The 13,699-nt window shown below is 48.5% G+C and overlaps 1 protein-coding gene across 1 annotated transcript in view; it reads right to left on the bottom strand.

Annotated features, from left to right (window-relative positions):
* The window catches only part of LOC119567445 (maestro heat-like repeat-containing protein family member 1), an 850,842-nt gene that overhangs the window by 214,628 nt on the left and 622,515 nt on the right, over positions 1-13,699 (bottom strand). The gene's annotated exons all lie outside the window — the stretch shown is intronic.

Genomic DNA, 13,699 nt, shown 5'->3' with positions numbered 1-13,699 from the left:
ATGGGGAGTGGCCAATGCTCCAGGTCAGCCTGACTGACAGGGCGGGCAGGCTAATCAGGGAGTCGGGGGGGTCCCCTCCAGCGTGTGAGCTGGAATTGCCTGGGTCAGGCAGAGTGGGGCTGAGCTAAGGAGAAAGCAGGGGCCCAAGCTGAGCTGGGGAGCAGAGCGGTGCCAGATCCAGAGGGGCCAGAAAAGCAGCCCAGGAAGTAGGTCAGAGCTGGGAGCAGAGTCACAGAAGCAGCCCACAGAGAAGACCTGTGCTGGGGGGAGAGCTGCAGCAACCAGAGCCAGGGGGGCCAGAGAAGCAGCCCAGGGAGCTGGAGGCAGAGCAGCAGCAGTGTTGAGGGAGAGTGGAGCTGGAGCTGGAGCTGGGGCTGGAGCATTGAGGAGCCTGGTGCGGTGAGCAGCTGGTGAGAGCGAGGGGGACCCTGGGCAGTGGGCCCAGTGCAGGGAGACACCCCCAGCCAAGAGGCCTTGCGGGCCAGACGTGGAGGGGGATCATAACCCTGACGGGGCGGGGCTGACATTGGGAAGAAGGATCCTGTCACCTGGAGCCTGAGAGCGTGTGGCCACCATCAGAGCAAGTGTCTGACCTTCCGCATCCCTGCAGCACAGCCAGGGCCTGGGCAGGAGGCCTGGGACTTGTGAAGAACAGACTGAACTGCCCTTACCTTCCAGAGATGCTCATTGTGATGTCCCCCTGCCACAGAGCAGGGTAACGTGTTTTCCTTTAACCTTTCCCATTTTTCCCTTATTTTTTAAAATTAATTGTTGATTAAATAACTTGCATTTGCTTTAACTTGTATGTAATGGTCAGTGGGTCAGAGAAGTGCCCAGTGCAGAGAGAGCAGCCCGGAGTGGGGACACCCTAGCCCCTGCCCTAAGTGACCACAACAAGGTTGGGGGTTGAGTCCCCCAGGAATCCTGGGCCCAGCCTTGTTAGGGTTACAAGGACTCTGCCAGACAGAAGAGTGGAAGGGGAGTCCTCTAGGACAGTCAGGGTTCTGGGTAAAGGGAGTGGGAGTGAGGACTCAGATCCTTTCGCTAGCCCACTTCACCGGGGTATTGTATAAGCCAGGAAAGTTCCCCACAATAGCGGGACCATTCCCCCGCTTACATCTGCAAGCCCCTGAGCTGATATGGTCACTGGGGCTTCACAGAAGCATCAGTGCCCAGCCGGGATGCTGAGCTTGCAGGACCAGGGTTTGTTTGTCTAAGGTAGAGGTGGCCAACCTGAGCCTGAGAAGGAGCCAGAATTTACCAAAGTACATTGCCAAAGAGCCACAGTAATACATAAGCAGCCCCCTATCAGCTTCCCCCCCGTCCCAGCTCCTCTCGCCCACCGTCAGCCATGCCAATCAGCGCCTCCCCCTTCTTCCCCACACCTCCCGATCAGCTGTTTTATAGCAAGCAGGAGGCTTGGGGAAGGAGCGAGGGCACGACAGGCTCGGGGGGGGGGGGGAAGGAAGGGGTGGAGTGGGGGCAAGAATCATAGAATCATAGAATAACAGAGTTGGAAGGGACCTCTGGAGGCCATCTAGTCCAACCCCCTGCCCAGAGCAGGACCAATCCCAACTAAATCATCCCAGCCAGGGCTTTGTCAAGCCTGACCTTAAAAACTTCCAAGGAAGGGGATTCCACCACCTCCCTAGGTAACGCATTCCAGTGTTTCACCACCCTCCTAGTGAAAATTTTTTTCCTAATATCCAACCTAAATCTCCCCCACTGCAACCTGAGACCATTACTCCTTGTCCTGTCATCTGCTATCACTGAGAATAGTCTAGATCCATCCTCTTTGGATCCACCTTTCAGGTAGTTAAAAGCAGCTATCAAATCCCCCCTCATTCTTCTCTTCCGTAGACTAAACAATCCCAGTTCCCTCAGCCTCTCCTCATAAGTCATGTGTTCCAGACCCCTAATCATTTTTGTTGCCCTTCGCTGGACTCTCTCCAATTTCTCTACATCCTTCTTGTAGTGTGGGGCCCAAAACTGGACACAGTACTCCAGATGAGGCCTCACCAATGTCGAATAGAGGGGAACGATCCCGTCCCTCGAGCTGCTGGCAATGCCCCTACTTATACACCCCAAAATGCCATTGGCCTTCTTGGCAACAAGGGCACACTGTTGACTCATATCCAGCTTCTCGTCCACTGTCTCCCCTAGGTCCTTCTCTGCAGAACTGCTGCCGAGCCATTCGATCCCTAGTCTGTAGCGGTGCATTGGATTCTTCCATCCTAAGTGCAGGACTCTGCACTTGTCCTTCTTGAACCTCATCAGATTTCTTTTGGCCCAATCCTCCAATTTGTCTAGGTCCCTCTGTAACCTATCCCTACCACTCCTCCCAGTTTAGTGTCATCCGCAAACTTGCTGAGAGTGCAATCCACACCATCCTCCAGATCATTAATGAAGATATTGAACAAAACCGGCCCCAGGACCGACCCTTGGGGCACTCCGCTAGATACCGGCTGCCAACTAGACATGGAGCCATTGATCACTACCCGTTGAGCCCGACAATCTAGCCAACTTTCTACCCACCTTGTAGTGCATCCATCCAGCCCATACTTCTTTAACTTACTGACAAGAATACTGTGGGAGACCGTGTCAAAAGCTTTGCTAAAGTCAAGGAATAACACATCCACTGCTTTCCCTTCATCCACAGAACCAGTTATCTCATCATAGAAGGTGATTAGATTAGTCAGGCATGACTTGCCCTTGGTGAATCCATGCTGACTGTTCCTGATCACTTTCCTCTCCTCTAAGTGCTTCAGAATTGATTCCTTGAGGACATGCTCCATGATTTTTCTGGGGACTGAGGTGAGGCTGACCGGCCTGTAGTTCCCAGGATCCTCCTTCTTCTCTTTTTTAAAGATTGGCACTACATTAGCCTTTTTCCAGTCTTCTGGGACTTCCCGCGATCGCCATGAGTTTTCAAAGATAATGGCCAATGGCTCTGCAATCACATCCGCCAATTCCTTTAGCACTCTCAGATGCAACGCATCCAGCCCCATGGACTTGTGCACGTCCAGTTTTTCTAAATAGTCCCGAACCACTTCTTCCTTCAAGAGGGCTGGCCACCTCCTCCCCATGCTGTGCTGCCCAGTGCAGTAGTCTGGGAGCTGACCTTGTTCGTGAAGACAGAGGCAAAAAAAGCATTGAGTACATTAGCTTTTTCCACATCCTCTGTCGCTAGGTTGCCTCCCTGATTCAGTAAGGGGCCCACACTTTCCTTGGCTTTCTTCTTATTGCCAACATACCTGAAGAAACCCTTCTTGTTACTCTTAACATCCCTCGCTAGCTGCAACTCCAGGTGTGATTTAGCCTTCCTGATTTCATTCCTACATGCCCGAGCAGTATTTATATACTCATCCCTGGTCATTTGTCCAATCTGCCGCTTCTTGTAAGCCTCTTTTTTGTGTTTAAGATCAGCAAGGATTTCACTGTTAAGCCAAGCTGGTCGCCTGCCATATTTACTATTCATTCTACACATCGGGATGGTTTGTCCCTGTAACCGCAATAAGGATTCTTTAAAATACAGTCAGCTCTCCTGGACTCCTTTCCCCTTCATGTTATTCTCCCAGGGGATCTTGCCCATCAGTTCCCTGAGGGAGTCAAAGTCTGCTTTTCTGAAGTCCAGGGTCCGTATTCTGCTGCTTACCTTTCTTCCTTGTGTCAGGATCCTGAACTTGACCATCTCATGGTCACTGCCTCCCAGGTTCCCATCCACTTTTGCTTCCCCTACTAATTCTTCCCGGTTTGTGAGCAGCAGGTCAAGAAGAGCTCCGCCCCTAGTTGGTTCCTCCAGCACTTGCACCAGGAAATTGTCCCCTACAGTTTCCAAAAACTTTCTGGATTGTCTGTGCACCGCTGTATTGCTCTCCCAGCAGATATCAGGATGATTGAAGTCGCCCATGAGAACCAGGGCGTGCGATCTAGTAGCTTCTGCAACTTGCCGGAAGAAAGCCTCGTCCAGCTCATCCCCCTAGTCCAGTGGTCTATAGCAGACTCCCACTACGACATCACCCTTGTTGCTGACGCTTCTAAACTTAATCCAGAGACTCTCAGGTTTTTCTGCAGTTTCATACCTGAGCTCTGAGCAATCATACTGCTCCCTTACATACAGTGCAACTCCCCCACCTTTTCTGGCCTCCCTGTCCTTCCTGAACAGTTTATACCCGTCCATGACAGTACTCCAGTCATACGAGTTATCCCACCAAGTCTCTGTTATTCCAATCACATCATAATTCCCTGACTTTGCCAGGACCTCCAGTTCTCCCTGCTTGTTTCCCAGGCTTTGTGCATTTGTACATAGGCACTTGAGATAACCCGCTGGTCGCCCCTTGTTCTCAGTATGAGGCAGGAGCCCTCCCCTCTCACATGCTCCTGCTTGTGCTTCCTCCCAGTATCCCACTTCCCCACTTACCTCAGGGCTTTGGTCTCCTTCCCCCGGTGAACCTAGTTTAAAGCCCTCCTCACTAGGTTAGCCAGCCTGCTCGCGAAGATGCTCTTCCCTCTCTTCGTTAAGTAGAGCCCGTCTCTGCCTAGCACTCCTCCTTCCTGGAACACCATCCCATGGTCAAAGAATCCAAAGCCTTCTCTCTGAGACCACCTGCGTAGCCATTCATTGACTTCCACAATTTGACGGTCCCTACCCCGGCCTTTTCCTTCCACGGGGAGGATGGACGAGAACACCACTTGCGCCTCATACTCCTTTATCCTCCTTCCCAGAGCCACGTAGTCTGCAGTGATCTGCTCAAGGTCATTCTTGGCAGTATCATTGGTGCCCACGTGGAAAAGCAGGAAAGGGTAGTGGTCCGAGGGCTTGATGAGTCTCGGCAGACTCTCCGTCACATCGTGAATCTTAGCCCCTGGCAAGCAGCAGACTTCTCTGTTTTCCCGGTCAGGGCGGCAGATAGATGACTCAGTCCGCCTGAGGAGAGAGTCCCCGACCACCACCACCCGCCTCCTTCTCTTAGGAGTGGTGGTCATGGAACCCCCAATCTTAGGACAGTGCATCTCATGCCTTTCAACTGGTGGAGTCTCCTTCTGCTCCCTTCCCCCAGACATATCATCTGGGCCACTCCCTGCAATGGTACCTGTGGAGAGAACATGAAAGCGGTTACTTACCTGTATCTGCGTTGCTGGTACATGGACGTTCCCCCTTCTTCTTCTGGAGGTCACATGTTGCCAAATTTCTTCACCGTCCTCCTGTCCCCGCTGCGCAGCCTGCTCTGAATCTTCAGAACCTTGTGCCCGTAGAAGCATATCCTGACGTCTGTCCAGGAAATCTTCAGTTTCTCTTATGCAACGCAGGGTCGATACCTGTTGCTCCAGACCTTGAACCTTCTCTTCCAATATGGAGACCAGCTTGCACTTTGCACACACAAAGTCGCTTCTGTCCTGTGGAAGAAAGACAAACATGGCACATCCAGTGCAGGTCACAACAGCTGAACACTCCCCATCCATATTACCTTCCTATTACGAGCTTCCTCAGGAGATGCAGTAATTACTCAGAGAAGCCATTAGGGTGTAAGCCTCAGTGGGCTCACCCCACGCGAACTCCCAGGCAAACTCCTGCTGTTTGCTGCTCTGCTGTCCCCCGCTGCTCAGCTGGTTTGCAGAGCGCCGGCTTTTTTAAACAGCCAGGCTCACCTGAAACAAAACACTCCCAACTCCCATCCTTTTCAGCCAACCAATCAAGCACTCGCTCAAACTTCCAAGCTGCCCTCACTACAAACACTCCGATCCTCTCACCAAACACACACTCAGATACCCAGATACTCACCAACACAGATCCCAGGCAAACTCCTGCTGTTTGCTGCTCTGCTGTCCCCCGCTGCTCAGCTGGTTCCCCGCCACTCAGCTGGTTCGTGGAGCGCCGGCTTTTTTAAATAGCCAGGCTCACCTGAAACAAAACACTCCCAACTCCCGCCCTTTTCAGCCAACCAATCAAGCACTCGCTCAAACTTTCAAGCTGCCCTCACTACAAACACTCCGATCCTCTCACCAAACACACACTCAGATACCCAGGCCTGAGGCAGAGCCAGGGGTTGAGCAGTGAGCACCCCCCCGGCACATTGGAAAATTGGCACCTGTAGCTCCAGCCCTGGAGTCGGTGCCTGTACAAGGAGCCGTATATCTACTTCTGAAGAGCCGCATGTGGCTCCGGAGCCACAGGTTGGCCACCCCTGGTCTAAGGAGTGATACTAAAGTCACAAGCTAAAAATTGGGTTAAGCTGGAAGGCCTGATTCTCATTTACACTAAGGCTTCTCTGGCCGTGTGCAGGGGCCTTAATGCCAGCAGTGTAGCCAACTCTCATGTTTTCATCATGTGGTTCATGATATTTCATGTGTTTCCTAAAGCCCCAGCTCCTGGAATCAAGTGATGAGATGAGACTCCTGTCTTTCATTTTCTAAACAAAAATTTCTAGACCTTGCAGCTGCAGAGAAAAACTTGAAAATATGGCCCACATGCAGCCTAAAAGTCTGAGAAATGAGAAGGAAAACAAAAAGAACCCAACACTTATTATGAACTAGTATTTTAAATGTAATTATTTTAGGGTAATTTCATCATTTTGCGGGGGCCTGACTCCTGATTTTTAAATGATTGACAATAGTGTGCCACTGAGAATTGAGGCCTTATCTCTCGGTCAGACACCCATTGAGAACCCCCTAAAGGAGTGCCATCACTTGTCCAGCACAGGCAAGGGAAAGGGAACTAGAGACGGCAAGCCATGGGAATGCACTTGGAGCTGGGCTATGGCCCCAAGCAACAAATGAGCATAGCCCCCCTGAACTGGGGCTGAACTCAAAAGATAAAGGAGAATGTTCACTTTTATATTTAGGTCCTTAGAACCTTAGCTGGAGAAGACAGGCCTGAAAATACAAACTGACCAATGCCAATGCAGGATTGCCAGCACCAAGGGTTCAGAACTCTTGAGACTGGCTGTAGGCATCAGGAGAATTATTTTCCTAAAACCATCACACATTGAACTTTCACTCTGATCATGTGAGTTTGTCTGTTCATTTGTTTGTCTGTGTGCTTGCTGCTTACCATGTACCTGTGTGATTGAAGTTTATAAAGAGATAAGAACGGCCAGATGGGGTCAGACCAAGGGTCCATCTGGCCCAGTATTCTGTCTTCCGACAGTGGCCAATGCCAGGTGCTTCAGAGGAAATGAACAGAACAGGTAATCATCAAGTGATCCACGCCCAGTCCCAGTCTCTGGCAAACAGAGGCTAGGGACACCACCTCTGCCCATAGTATAGTGTTGTCTGTTTGGGGGGCTATCTGCTGAGCCCAGTGACCTGCTAGGCTTCTTAATGAGGCTCTAGCCTGCCATCCTTTGATCACTAATCCCTTTAGCATTCCTTAACAAAGGGGAATGGCTAACTCAGGGAGAACAGGGGTTTAAAAAGCCAGCTCTTAAGTGACCAGGAGCTAATGAACAGGAGTTTAGTGAGGGAGTGTGAGAGCCATTCTCTAAACTCATTCTCTACACTTAGGCTAATCATAGAATCATAGAATATCAGGGTTGGAAGGGAGCTCAGGAGGTCATCTAGTCCAACCCCCTGCTCAAAGCAGGACCAATCCCCAACTAAATCTAATAACCCCCATAAAACAAAAAACAAAACAAAAAAAGCTGCAGGCATAAAAAGAATTCAGGCAGCCATCCAGCAACAGAGAGGGGGCTGTCCAGTTGATTGAACTGAATGAAGCATGTATGATTACCCGCATTGTGGTGTATATGCACATTGGGTGCAAGCAGCTCATGGCCCTCAGAGACCAAGTATGGGCACTTCAGGCCAGAGTTTGGTTGCCAGTTTTGGTTGGACGTATTCCTGGAGGTTCCATCACATGACATCATCTTTAATTAAAGATTTATCTTTAATTCCTGGAGACTCCAGGACAACTTTGGAGGGTTGGCAGCCTTAGGCCAGAGTGGCTGAGCTTAAGGAGCTAAGGGAGACAGAAAGGTGCACAGAGAAGACTTTCTGGGGCAAAGTGGAGCAGTCCCACCCCCAGTCTGACAGCCTCTGTGCTGTTGTGGAGGAGGAAATTCATGGGGAAGTAGGACATCAAGCAGGAGCTGCAGGAAACAGATGATGTCAGGGTATCCTCTCGCACTGAAGATACTCCTCCAGGAGATGGAATCCCAGTTATTAGGAAGAGACAGTAAATAGTAATGGGGGATTCTATCATTAGAATTATAGGTAGCTGGGTGTGTGATGACTGGCAGAGCCACAATATGAAGTGCCTGCCAGGTGAGAAGGTTGCTGATCTCTCAAGACCTCTAGACAGATGTATGTGCAATGTTGGGGAGGAGCCTGTGATTGTGGTACATGTCGATGTCACTGGCATAGGGAAAGGTAGGAGAAACATCCTGGAAGCCAAATTTAGGCTGCTAGGAAAGTCCAGAACCTCCATGGTAGTGTTGTAAAGTCTGAGGGGAGGCCTTCTTTTGCAGTAAAAACAAAAGCTATGAGCTAAGTTGCAGAGAGTCACATCCTCACATTCCATCTATTGCACCAAAACAATGTAATATTGGACTGTTAAGAAGGCACTCCTGTCCTAATAGTACACACCACCACCAGATAAAGAACGAGATCTTAAGATGTTTAAAGAAAACTTTGTTTGATAGCATTTTGTCTGGCAAGAAACCACTTATCAACAGTTTGTGACTGAAATCTGTTCTTCTCTATTGTTTTGCCTTTATGGCCCCTGCTTCTCTATTGTTTATCTCTCTGGTCTCTGTCTAATTCTTTAATTGTTTCTGTCTGCTGTGTAATGGGTTTCACAACACTTGAATTAACTCTTGTGTGTAAAAAGGTGGTGGGTTAGGGTTGGTGAAAAATACTGTTTTGTAGTACTTTAGTTTAAAATGATTGTTTATGGTACAGCTAAGTAGGACATAGGTTTTAACTATATAAACTGGGGCCCAAAAAGAAGTTCTTTGGCAACCTAACTCCACTACACAGTCCAAGACCAAAGCCGCCAGAACTCGATAACCTGAATGACCATTCCATGCAGAAACCAAAAACAGAGCTCCCAGGTGATTCAATCCTGACTGGACATCAGGAGAAGCTCATTTTATTGGGAATGGTTAGCATTGTATGCTCAGCATTTGTGTTCCTCATAATCAATTGTTAATAAATAGAGTTTAAGTATATTACTGTGTAAGGTTCTTTCACTGGTAAGAGGCCCTGCAGACCCATAAAGCACTGAGTCCACGGATGCATAAAGTTGGATCACCTACTTCCTGAGTAACCAAAAGAGAGGGTAGGGGAGTGGGAGCCCTAAATTGTGCAGTTAACAGCGTTCTCTGAAATGCTTCCAATTCCATGTGCAGGGCCAGTTACACAGGTAGAACTGCAGAGTCTCAGCGCATGGATGAGATGACATTGTAGGGAGGAGGGTTTACAGTTTATCAGGAACTGGGGAACATTTTGGGAACGGAGGAGTCTATACAGGAAGGAAATAGAACCAGATTTCTGGCATGTAAAATTAAAAGGTTCATAGAGGAATGTAATGGGATCCCCAGGGTGCAGCCTGGGACCATGGGACCGCTGTGCCCCCTTAACTCTCTCCAGGTTGGGCTGTTTCTCACAATGCCTTGTTACTGATGAGCAGCAAACCCCTCCAGGTACTGTTATCACTCAGCATAACCGCATGTGGAGACCCAACACCCGGCTAGATTGCATGAATGCTCCCAGAGCCACTCATGAATCACACAGAGAAAGGCACCAGAGCCAAATCCCCCCAGCTCCCAGCACTGTACCTCAGGAATATGCCATCTTGCACTCCTCAAGACGATCAATGCAGATTTATTAATTGGTTCACCACTTCATCAATGGAAAGTGGATATACACCAGCCTTTGCAATACCTGAGCAGATCTGCCACACACTTCATACAGACTCACTGGTAAAGATAAACATTAAAACAAATATATTGACTATAAAAGATAGATTTTAAGTGATATTAAGTGATAGGCAAAAAGTCAGAGTTAGTTACCAAAATAAAATAAAATATAAACACACAGTCTAAACTCTCAACCCTATTAGACTGGGCAACATCTAGACTAAGCAGTTTTTCTCACCCCACTGGATATTGCAGTCCATAGTAGACAGATTTCACCCTTGAAATCTGGGCCAGTCCCCTCAGTTGGAGTCTTCAGAGTGTCCTTGCTGCTTGGAGTGTAGGTGGGTGAAGGAGAAAGGCCCAGCATGTGGCCACTGTGTTCTGTTTTATACTCTCAGAGCCATGTGGTCGGGGAGCACAAGTCCAGGCATGTCTGGGGGCCTTGCTGAGTCTCCAGGCCAGGCTGAGCAATTCCCCTGGGGTGGCCTCATGCAGGTGAGTGACTGAATTGTAGCTCCCTTGCTGGACAATGACTATTGATGGGTTGTTTAACACCCTGCCCAGGTGTTGGTTACTTTGCTTGCTGTTGCCTCTGGGGAGCTAATATCTAGCTGAATTCCCAACTTACAGTATGTTTTATTGACAACCATACAACATAATTCTCATAACTTCATGTGTGTTAATGATGTACATATATGGATAGAGAAATGACTTTCAGCAGATCATAACCTTTCCCCTGATACGTTACTAGGCATGCTTTATATGTAATATCATGCTTATATAAAAATAAGGACTATGGGGGTTCCAGGATGCTCCCCCAAGGTATAGAATGTCACAAGGAGTTTTTAAACTAAGGTCTGGCAGAAAGGCAATGGGTGCAGAGGAGCACATAGTTTGGACAGGACATTCCTTAAGGGAGGATTCATTAAAGGGGATTCTCTATATCTTAGTACAAAGGAGAGGATAGAAGCTGATAAACTACAGGTAGGAGCTGAAGAGAAACAGTCAAATGAAAAAGAGCCCCATTCAATTACATCACATGAAGGCAGACAACTAAATATTGACAAATTTCATGAATGCTTGTATACAAATGCTACAAGTCTAAATACTAAGAAGAGTGAATTTGAGTGCCTGGTATAAAATGGGGATATTGATACACTAGGCATCACAAAGACTTTGTAGAATGATGATAATCAGTGGGACAATGGGACACAGTAATACCAGGGTACAAAATACATAGGAATGACAGAGGAGGTCATGCCGGTGGGGGTGTGGCACTAGATAAGACAGAAAGCATATAATCAAATATAGTAAAAATCTTGAATGAATCAAACAGTACCATAGAATCTCTATGGACAGTAATTCCATGCTTGACTAATAAGAGTATAACAGTAGGAATATACTACTGACCACGATGGTGGCAGTGATTCTGAAATGCTCTGGGAGATTAGAGAGCTATGAAACAAGAAAACTACCACCAGATGAGATTAATAGGCAGCAGGTTTAAAACAAACAAAAGGAAGTATTTTTTCACACAATGCATTGTCAGTCTGTGGAACTCCTTGCCAGAGGATGTTGTGAAGGCCAAGACTATAACAGGGTTCAAAAAAGAACTAGATAAATTCATGGAGGATAGATCCATCAATGGCTATTAGCCAGGATGGGCAGGGATGGTGTCCCTAGCCTCTGTTTGCCAGAAGCTGGGAATGGGTGATAGGGGATGGATCACTTGATTATTGCCTGTTCTGTTCACTTCCTCTGGGGCACCTGGCATTGGCTGCTGTCGGAAGACAGGATACTGGGCTAGATGGACCTTTGGTCTGACCCAGTATGGCCGTTCTTATGTTCTTAATAATAATAGGGGATTTCAACTATCCCCATATTTTCTGGGTACATGACACCTCAGAATGGGATGCAGAGATAAAATTTCTAGACACTTTTAAAGGCTGCTTCCTGGACCAGCTAGTCCTGGAACCCACAAAGGGAGAGGCAATTCTAGATGTAGGCCTTGTTTACACTGCCCCTTACAGCACTGAAACTTTCCTTGCTCAGAGGTGTGAAAAAACACCCCTCTGAGCTATGCAAGTTTCAGTGCTGTAAATAGGCAATGTAGATAGTGCTACAGCTCTGGGAACCAAGCTCCCAGCACTGGGAGCTATTCCCCTCATGGAGGTGGTTTTATTACAATGCTGGGAGAGCTCAACTACACAGCCAGGTTAAAACACTGCTTAGCCCTGGTCTACACTATGAGTTTAGATCGAATTTAGCACCATTAGATCGATTTAACCTTGCACCTGTCCACACGACGAAGCCATTTTTGTCGACTTAATGGGCTCTTAAAATTGATTTCTGTACTCCTCCCCGACGAGGGGATTAGCGCTGAAATCGACATCGCTGGGTCGAATTTGGGTTACTGAGGACGCAATTCGATGGTATTGGCCTCGGGAGCAATCCCACAGTGCTCCACTGTGACCGCTCTGGACAGCACTCTCAACTCGGATGTACTGGCCAGGTACACAGGAAAAGCCCCACGAACTTTTGAATTTCACTTCCTGTTTGGCCACCCGTGGTGTGACCATGCAGAGCTCATCAGCAGAGGTGACCATGATGGAGTCCCAGAATTGCAAAAGAGCTTCAGCATGGACCAGATGGGAGGTACAGGATCTGATCGTTGTATGGGGAGAGGAATCCGTGCTCAGAACTCCGTTCCAGTTTTTGAAATGCCAAAACATTTGTCAAAATCTCCCAGGGCATGAAGGACAGAGGCTATCTCAGGGACCCACAGCAGTGCCACATGAAACTTAAGGAGCTCAGGCAAACCTACCAAAAAACCCAAGAGGCAAATGCCCACTTGGGGTCAGAGCCCCAGATATTCCGCTTCTATGATGAGCTGCACGCAATTCTAGGGTGTGCCCCTACAACTACCCCACACCTATACGTGGACTCCTGCAAGGGAGTCTCACGCAAAAGGGATGAGGATTTTGGGGACGAGGAAGATGAGGAGGAGGGGGAGGTTGAAGATAGCACACACCAGGCAAGGGAGAAACCATTCTTCCCAACAGCCAGGAACTGTTTATCACCCTGGAGCCAATACCCTCCCAACCCGGGCTCCCAGACCTTGAAGGTGGAGAAGGCAGCTCTGGTGAGTGTACCTTTGTAAATATAATACACGGGTTTAAAAGCAAGCGTGTTTAATTATTAATTTTCCCTGAAGACTTGGGATGCATTCACGGCCAGTACAGCAACTGGAAAAGTCTGTTAATGTGTCTGGGGATGGGGTGGAAATCCTCCAGGGACATCTCAATGAAGCTGTCCTGGAGGTACTCCCAAAGCCTTTGCAAAAGGTTTCTGGGGAGGGCAGCCTTATTGCATCCTCCATGGTAGGACACTTTACCACGCCAGGCCAGTAGCACGTAGTCTGAAATCATTGCATAAGAAAGCATGGCAGCATGTGGTCCCGGTATTTGCTGGCATTCAAACAACATCCGTTCTTTATCTCTCTGTGTTATCCTCAAGAGAATGATATCATTCATGGTCACCTGGTTGAAATAGGGGAATTTTATTAAGGGGACAATCAGAGGTGGCCGTTCCCGCTGGGCTGTTTGCCTGTGGCTGAAAAGAAATCATCCCCGCTGTTAGCCACGCGGTGGGGGGAAGGGTGAAGCAATCATCCCAGAGAATTGGGTGTGTGGCGGGGGGTTAGTTGGGTTTGTGCCGCAAGTTAACCCAAAAACATCAGCCCCTCCTTTTAAATGGCCAGTATGTCTTTTTCAATTTTAATCTCCCTTTTTTTCCTCCCACAGCTGCAAATGTTTCAACGCTGTGACTAGCATCTTCATTCC

Source organism: Chelonia mydas, chromosome 14 (genome assembly GCF_015237465.2).
Source record: "Chelonia mydas isolate rCheMyd1 chromosome 14, rCheMyd1.pri.v2, whole genome shotgun sequence".
NCBI classification, from domain to species: Eukaryota; Metazoa; Chordata; order Testudines; family Cheloniidae; genus Chelonia; species Chelonia mydas.
This window is presented reverse-complemented; position numbering and strand designations above follow the sequence as displayed.